General features: G+C 47.4%; 1 long non-coding RNA gene across 1 annotated transcript; it reads left to right on the forward strand.

The window, feature by feature from the left end:
• Positions 1–237: 237 nt before the first annotated feature.
• On the forward strand, positions 238–4,119 carry LOC139075646 (uncharacterized). The gene is made up of 2 exons (XR_011526258.1): positions 238–994; positions 2,454–4,119. It is a non-coding gene; the product is annotated as an uncharacterized lncRNA (long non-coding RNA).
• Positions 4,120–7,289: the final 3,170 nt, after the last annotated feature.

Raw genomic sequence — 7,289 nt, forward strand, 5'->3', positions numbered from 1 at the left:
CAGAAGTTCCCGTGTCCTGGCTGGTCTGCGGATGGTGGAGTTGCTGAGTCCTACACCCTGGGTAGGACCGTAAGCGCTTGAGTGCTTTGTTCTATTTAACCTTAGCAACCGAAGGAGGTGGGGTGATGGTTAATTTCATGTGTCATTGACTGGGCAATGGAGTGCCCAGACATTTGCCAGCATCGTCCTGGGTGTGTCCGTGAGGGTGTTTCTGGATGAGATCAACCTTTGAGTTGGTAGACTGAGAAAAGCAGCCGGTCCTCCCTGACGTGCACGAGCCTCGTCCAGTTAACTAAAGACCTGAACAGAACAGAAAGGCTGAGTAAGGAACCTCTCCCTGCCCGACTGATCGAGCTGGCATGGTGGTCTTCTGCCTGTGGACTTGAGCTGAAAAAGTGGCTCTTCTTGGATCTGAGCCTGCTGGCTTTTGGACTAGAGCTCACACCATCAGCCCTCCTGGGTATTCAGCTTGCCAACTGCAGATCTTGAGACTTCTCAGCCTCCATAATCACGAGCCAACTTCTTATAACGACTTTCTTGGTCTCTTTCTTTATATCTACACAGCCTATTGGTTCCGTTTCTCTGGGGAACCGTGACTAATACAGATGGGTATTATTGTCTCCATTTTACAGACGAGGAAAGAAAAGGCCAGAGAGGTTAGGTGGGGGAGTAGGGACTCAGATTAGCACAGACTTGACTGCCTAGTTCTTGGCCTCTGTGCTGGGACATCCGCCAGGTTCTGGGTCTGCGCACCGCCTCTGCAGCCACACGGTAAAACGCCTGAGCCCTGCAACTTGGAAGCACGAGGAGCAGATGCCGGAGGACCACAGAGAGCTGTCACCTCCAAGGAGCAGGGTTGGGGACTGGGGAAGAGGAGAGGAGTCCAGGGAATCCCCATCCTTGGTTTTCAGAGAAGGAGGAAAATAGCCAGAGGATTGATGTCTGCGTTCTTGAGTCTATGCGCCGTGAGGCAGGGACACGTGCAGCCTGCTTGGTAAGTGACAGGACACAGGCCTCCTGCACCTATGTGTTAACACTGTGCTGGGTGACTTCAAGCTATTGTCTCATTTGTCTTCACCCCAATTTATGGATGAAGAAACCGAGGCTCAGAGAGCGTAACTGACTGGCCCGTGACCTCCAGGTTGGGAAGTTCCGCAGCCTGGAGTCAGTCCCACATCATTCGTGTTCTAGGGCCGTGTTCTTCCTGCCACTATTGACTCCCTTTCCAAGTGGAAATCTTCTGTTCTTTTCTAAACAAGGACGGCAGGGAAGCCTCATTAAAGGAAACTATCTGACAGTGTTTGGAGGAGGAAGTCATATTTCAGGCAAACGGTGGGGGAGACAAGAGTTCCCTTTAGGGCTGCAAAACCAAACTGAGTGAAAGATTATTTTGTTGACTGATGGAACTTTCACAATTCCTGCTTCTTATTTTCCCAGTAGTAGCCTTGTTTTGATTACTGCAAAGGCCAACAGCTGCCTCAGACACGTGGGTTCTACCAACTGGTGGGGAATCTGTAAATCGGGGGGCTCCCTGGGAGACTCCACCAACCCAGTCTGGATCTGGGAGAGACCCTCAAACTGCGGCAGCTGCACAGCAGAAGGAAGGTGTTTGCTCCAGGTTATCAACTCTAATGGCGTGTTTGAATTACGGCCTCTCTCGTTAGAGCAATTAGTGCCTGCTGGGAATGGGAGTGTGTTTGCATTTGCATCCCGTAAATGCTCTGGGGAGCGAGTGCACTAGGAAGGGCTGCCTCGTGCATTTTGCTTTTGGGCTGAAATTCGCTTAGTGCCTCTACATGCAGAAAGGTGATAAAAGGTGGTGATTAAGAGCAAGCACTTAGGGGTCGGGCCTGGATGGGAGCGCTGGCTCTCGTCCTCACTAGCGCTCAAAATGCTGAAAGCCACTCTGCTCTCGAGGGCGCCCACAAGCTCCTTCCTGGGGCAGACGTGGTCTAAGTCCCCGTGCTGCTGCTTTATGGCTTTTCCTCGCGCTCAGTCCCACTCCCTCCGAGAGAAGGTGGTAATATCAGCAGTCACCTGATAGCGTTATGTTGAATATGCAACGTCACGAATTATGTGTAAAAGTCTTAGCGAACCGCCTGGCAGCTGGTAAGAATAGTGCCGGCTAGAATCATTATGATTATGTGGAAGCCCAGACAAAGCAACCATGAGACCGTTCCTGTAGTCCCCATGCTGGGTTCCTCTGCGTGCTACAGCATGGACAGTGCTCGCACGGAGGGACGGAAGGCCATCTTGGGAAGGAGCCCCATGCGTACTTCTGCCAGGCGGTCCTAGGGAGAGAGTGCTAGCCAGTTTTGCAGCTGCCTCTTGGCCTTGCCTAGGTTTCTTTGTTTTTGTGTCCTGTTGGCATAATCTGTGTCCCCTCGGAAACCTTGTTTATCTCAGCTTGCCTGCCAGCGGGCCTAATTTCCCCTTTTTCAATGATTATGCAGATCGTAGCTATCAAAGCCGTGGGTCTCACTGAAGCCAACACATGATCGTCGTTCCAACAGAGACTGAAAGGAAACTTCCCCACAGCCTGATGACTGCACCTGTGCTCCGGCTCCACCACGCTGGCCCCACCTTACATCTTTGTGCTGTTTGACCCTGGAGCTCTCTCATCTGCGCTTGACTCTTACTTGTCACTCAGATCTCAGCTCAAAAATCATCCCCTTCCAGACCTCCTAATGATGAGCTCCCCATTCAGCTCTCTGGCAGTCTCTGTTTCATCACTCTACTCTTTTTGTGGCATTTATCACTCCCAAATTATTTTGTTCCTTGTCTGTTTCCATCACTGGAGGCAAAACACCATAGACACCTCTCCAGCTAGAATGGTGCCTGCACGTGGTAGGTGCTCAGAAAACAGCTGTGGAGGGAAGGAAGGAGGAAAGAATATTCCCACAAATGATCCTCCTCTGTTCGATCCATAGGATTCCAAGGGGTTGGAAGGGGAGCTTGAGGTCATGGTCCAGCATCCCTCTGAAGCCAGTGGTCCCTTCTGCAGCATCCTCCCCTTGCCTCTGTTGGACTATTTCCACTGCAGAGAGCGCCCTACCTCATGACGTGCCTGATGCTCTCCCGGTAGGAATGTCTTCTTAGAGAGGGACTGAGCTTCACTTGCTGGCCTCTGCTCTGCCCCCTAGAACTGCCAAGAACAAGGCTCACGATGGCCCGCTAAGTAACTGAGGGTGTCTCTCAAAGTCAGCTTTTCTCCAAGACAAGCGCACAGTCTCTTTAGACATTCCTCCCATGACATAGTTTCTATGTGTCTAACCTACGTCTCCTTATATCAGGGACCCTGAAAAATTTCAGAAGCATCCTTTAGCAGTGCTGTGAAATCCCTGATATTATTTGTGACATTTTCTGCAGGTGTGCTGTTTTGGGGCAGAAAGAGGATGTGTAGCTTTCATCATCTTCTCAAAGGGTCCTCCATCTCAGAGTGGTCCAGAAGCTCTCGGAAGCCCTGCTGTGGCTAGACTTTCAGGCCAGGGCTTCTCTCCACACACACAGTGGGTGTTCTTCATCTTAATGTTGACCACCCAGTCTAGGTGGCACTTTCTGTTCTAATGACTCCTTTTCACATTCAGCATTTCCCTGAGTCCTCACAATGCTGTTCATTCAGTGTATTTAATTTTTCATTGAATGAGAAAACAGGGCCCTGACGCATAGGTTTTTATCTATTTCAAGGCTGTGCTGTTAGCTCGACACTGTTACACCTTTCTTCCATCTCTGGGTAGGATATTTGCTGTCTTATGAAGTACACAGTCTTTTTTCCTATTAATATAACTATACTCATTTCCTTTTGGTAGATATTTGCCTGCTATTTCTCTCTCCATCCGTTTATTTTAAATGTGAGTCCTTATGTTTTAGGGTTGTCTCTTGTAAACAGCATAAGGCTGTCTCAAATAAAAAGATCCAATCCGACGACTTCTGTCTTTTAACTAGCAAGTTTAGTTCATTTATGTTTATTATAATTATCAATATTTTGAATTTTTTCTATGATCTTATTTTGTACTTTGTTTATCCTGCTTTTTAAAATTACCATTTCAAAAATAAAATAATAAAGCAAAATGACCATTTCCACTATTCTTTTGAAATAAACTCCATTTCTGTTCCTTAGCTCTTTGGAAATTTGCCTATTTTTTCAGTGGTTGTCCTTAAAATTCTAACATACATACTTAACTCAGTTTCTTAAGTTCTGCAATTTTTCTATCCTTCTCCCAAACATTTTGCATAACATACAAAAATTTTAGAATGCTTTCACTGTAATCACTTATCCAACTGTATGTGTTATTTTTGCCCAATATTTTAGTTCCACCTTGTTTTTATTTCCCCCTAAATGTCTTTACTCATCTCAGTCCTTCTTTCTGGGTTCAATTTTTCTTCTTTTGAAGAACTTCCTTTACTGAAGATCTATTGGTAAATTCATTGGTTTCTATTTGTCTGTAAATATCTTTATTATTCCATCATTCTCCAATGACAATTTCACTAGATAGCCAGTCTCACTTCCACAGCAACTTTTTCTTAGCACTTTGGAAATAATATTCCATCGTATTCTGGTTTCTGTCGGCTGTGGGAAGTCAGCTGTCCGCCCAGCGCCCTGTGCTCTGAAGGGATCTGCCTGTTCCTTCTTGTTTCTTTCAGATCTTGTCTTTGTCTTGGTCTTTTGTGGTTTTACTCTGGTGTGTCTCGATGGGAGATCCTGCTTGGGATTGCATTCCTGTGTCTGAGGATTCGTTCATTATCCCTTTGCATACTGGCTCTCCTTCATTTCCTCTACTTTTTTTTTTTTTTCCAGAACCTATTAGATGTACGTATATTGGTCCTTCTTATCCTATTCTCTGTCTCTCCTACCTTTTCTTTCATATTTTCCCCAACTCTTTGCCTCTCTATTGTCACACTGAGGACACCAGTTGCCATCTGCCATTGTTCAGCTCTAGATGCTGCTGCTGCTTCTTTTGTTTTTACAAAGAATCATGGAAAGATGTGGACAGTTTTCTTGCTAAAATAAAGATGTTTTGGCTCCATGCCTTCCCCAGGGCTGTCAACCAAACGACCTTATCAAAGTGAAACGAGATCAGCTCCCAGTGACTGCACACCAGCTCCCAGTGAGTTGCTATTTTCACCAGTCATTTAAAAATTACTCGGTACTGGAATTTTGCTCAAAATCGGTCAGTATTGCTCATCTGTTTTTAGAATTCACCTTTTCCCTTTTCTTGAAAACTGGATGGCATTTTCCTGTCTTCAGGCTACTGACCTCTTTCTTCCTCTCCTGATTTCTCATGTGTTCTTGCATTTGATCTGAAACAGGGCCTCAAATTCTTTCACTTTCCTGGGCTACAAACTGTCTAATTCTGAAAATGTAAAATTAGTTAACGTGACCAGAAACATTTTTACCGTCTCTCTCTCATGTGGAGATTGCAATTCCTGTGATGTGAGAAGTCTGAGAGCAGAATGTATGGATCAGAGTTGAAGTTCCATCAGTAGACCAGCCGGGTCACCTAGTGATGGTTAAGGACAGAGCTGACTCAAAAAACAAGCCCCCATGTGGAATGAATAGGATTCAAATGAAACCTCCGGACCAGGAAAGGGAAGGGGAGGGGACCAATAGTTATTTAACCCCTTCTTTTCCTGGTGACATGCCAGACACTCCCACCAACCTTACAGCCACCAGAAGCATCAGATACTGCAGGGCGACCTGAGTAGGAGTGGGGAGAGCTGCCTCCAACTTATTTTCTAACCCGTGGAATTTAATCATTTATTCATTTTACACTCACATAGGCACTCATCAATCTTTTAGAAATATTTTATTTTATTTTTATTGCTTGTTATATACAAAGTACCTGCCCCTTCTGGTGTAGTTTTCTCATCTGTACGATGAAGTGAAAGAATGGACTAAATACTATCTCAGGGACATTCTAATCCCGAGTTATTACTATTCCAGCTACAGACATGTGGAAAATCTAAGATTGGACAGAAAGGGGGCCCAGGTCAGTGAGAGGTCTGACTTCTGTCCCCATTTGGGGGCTCTCAGTGGAGATGGGGTGGGCTAATTTTCCCCACTGATATCTCAGTGTTGGGCTCATGTCCACTTTTTCTCTTAAAACGGGAAGGTGATTTGTGATGGGGGTTGGAGGACAGGAGGCAGCCACAGGCTGACAGCCGTCGCTTGGCTGTTGCTGTGTAAACCAGTAATGCTGCCCTGGTCCTTCCCTAAACGCTCCTTCTGGGCTTATTCCTTAGCCTTCCTAGGAGCCCAGAAAGTTGTCACAAATGTACATCAAGAATCTGGCAAAGCAGAGACAGAAATTCCATAACAGAAAAATACTTCTTTTAATATTTTTGTTGGGAATGCAGACAGCTGTTAAGGGTTCTGATGCTCAATTCCAAAAGTAAGGCAGAGTGACTGGCAATGTGACATGGAACTTCCCTTTGCTATTCACAGACGAGAGCTGCTTTGGCTCAGGACGGTGCCGGTAACTGTGAAACACTGTAGTTCTTCCGAGGGTCCCCATGAAGCAGTGTGTTCCTCCCAGGAACTCACCTCCGGGGCTGTTTCCAGTGGTACCTTCACTTGGGAGGGACATGCAGGGCGACTTGAGGGCCATGTTCAGAGTCTGGGCCAGGTTTGGGGACACATCTTCTTCCTCTGTGTCTCCCGTCCTCCTGTCTCTTCATTACTGTCTGTGTCCCGTTCATTCACTGCCCACCCCCGCCAGCACCCAGCCCAGCATGGCGGTTCTTAGCACTCTCCACCGCCCCCAGCATCCACGGCACCCCGCTCCTCGGCCGCCCGCCACCTCTGCCCCTTCACGACTGAGCGCCTGCCCTCCCTTTTCTCCTGCTTGCTGCTTCTCCACCCGAGCTCCCTTGTTGTAGCCACACTCAACCACTTGTCATTCCCAAGACATGTCAGGAGCACCTTCAGTATCTTCCCAGAAGGAGCATCATCCGTCAGGACCGTCTGCCACTGCTGCGGAGGAGTCTTCCTGGGCCCCCATCTGTGTTCCATCCCCTCTTCCCTGGACCCGGGCCCCCAGCCTTCCTCTGTCACACGGCCCCTCTGTACCGCAGGCATTTGCCTGTCTTTCTCCCCACCTGAATTTGAGCTGCTTGAAGGCAGAGCTGTGATCCTGAGTTCCTGGATGTCTTTGCGCGTAGCGTGAGCCTGGCAGACAGCAGAAGCCCAGCAAGTCTCCCTGGGATGAAGAAATGAATGAGTAACTGAAGACGGCTAGAAGTCGTCCAGGTTTATACGCCAGGTTTATACGCCAGGAGATCACCAAACT

Source organism: Equus przewalskii, chromosome 14 (assembly GCF_037783145.1).
Source record: "Equus przewalskii isolate Varuska chromosome 14, EquPr2, whole genome shotgun sequence".
NCBI lineage: Eukaryota > Metazoa > Chordata > Mammalia > Perissodactyla > Equidae > Equus > Equus przewalskii.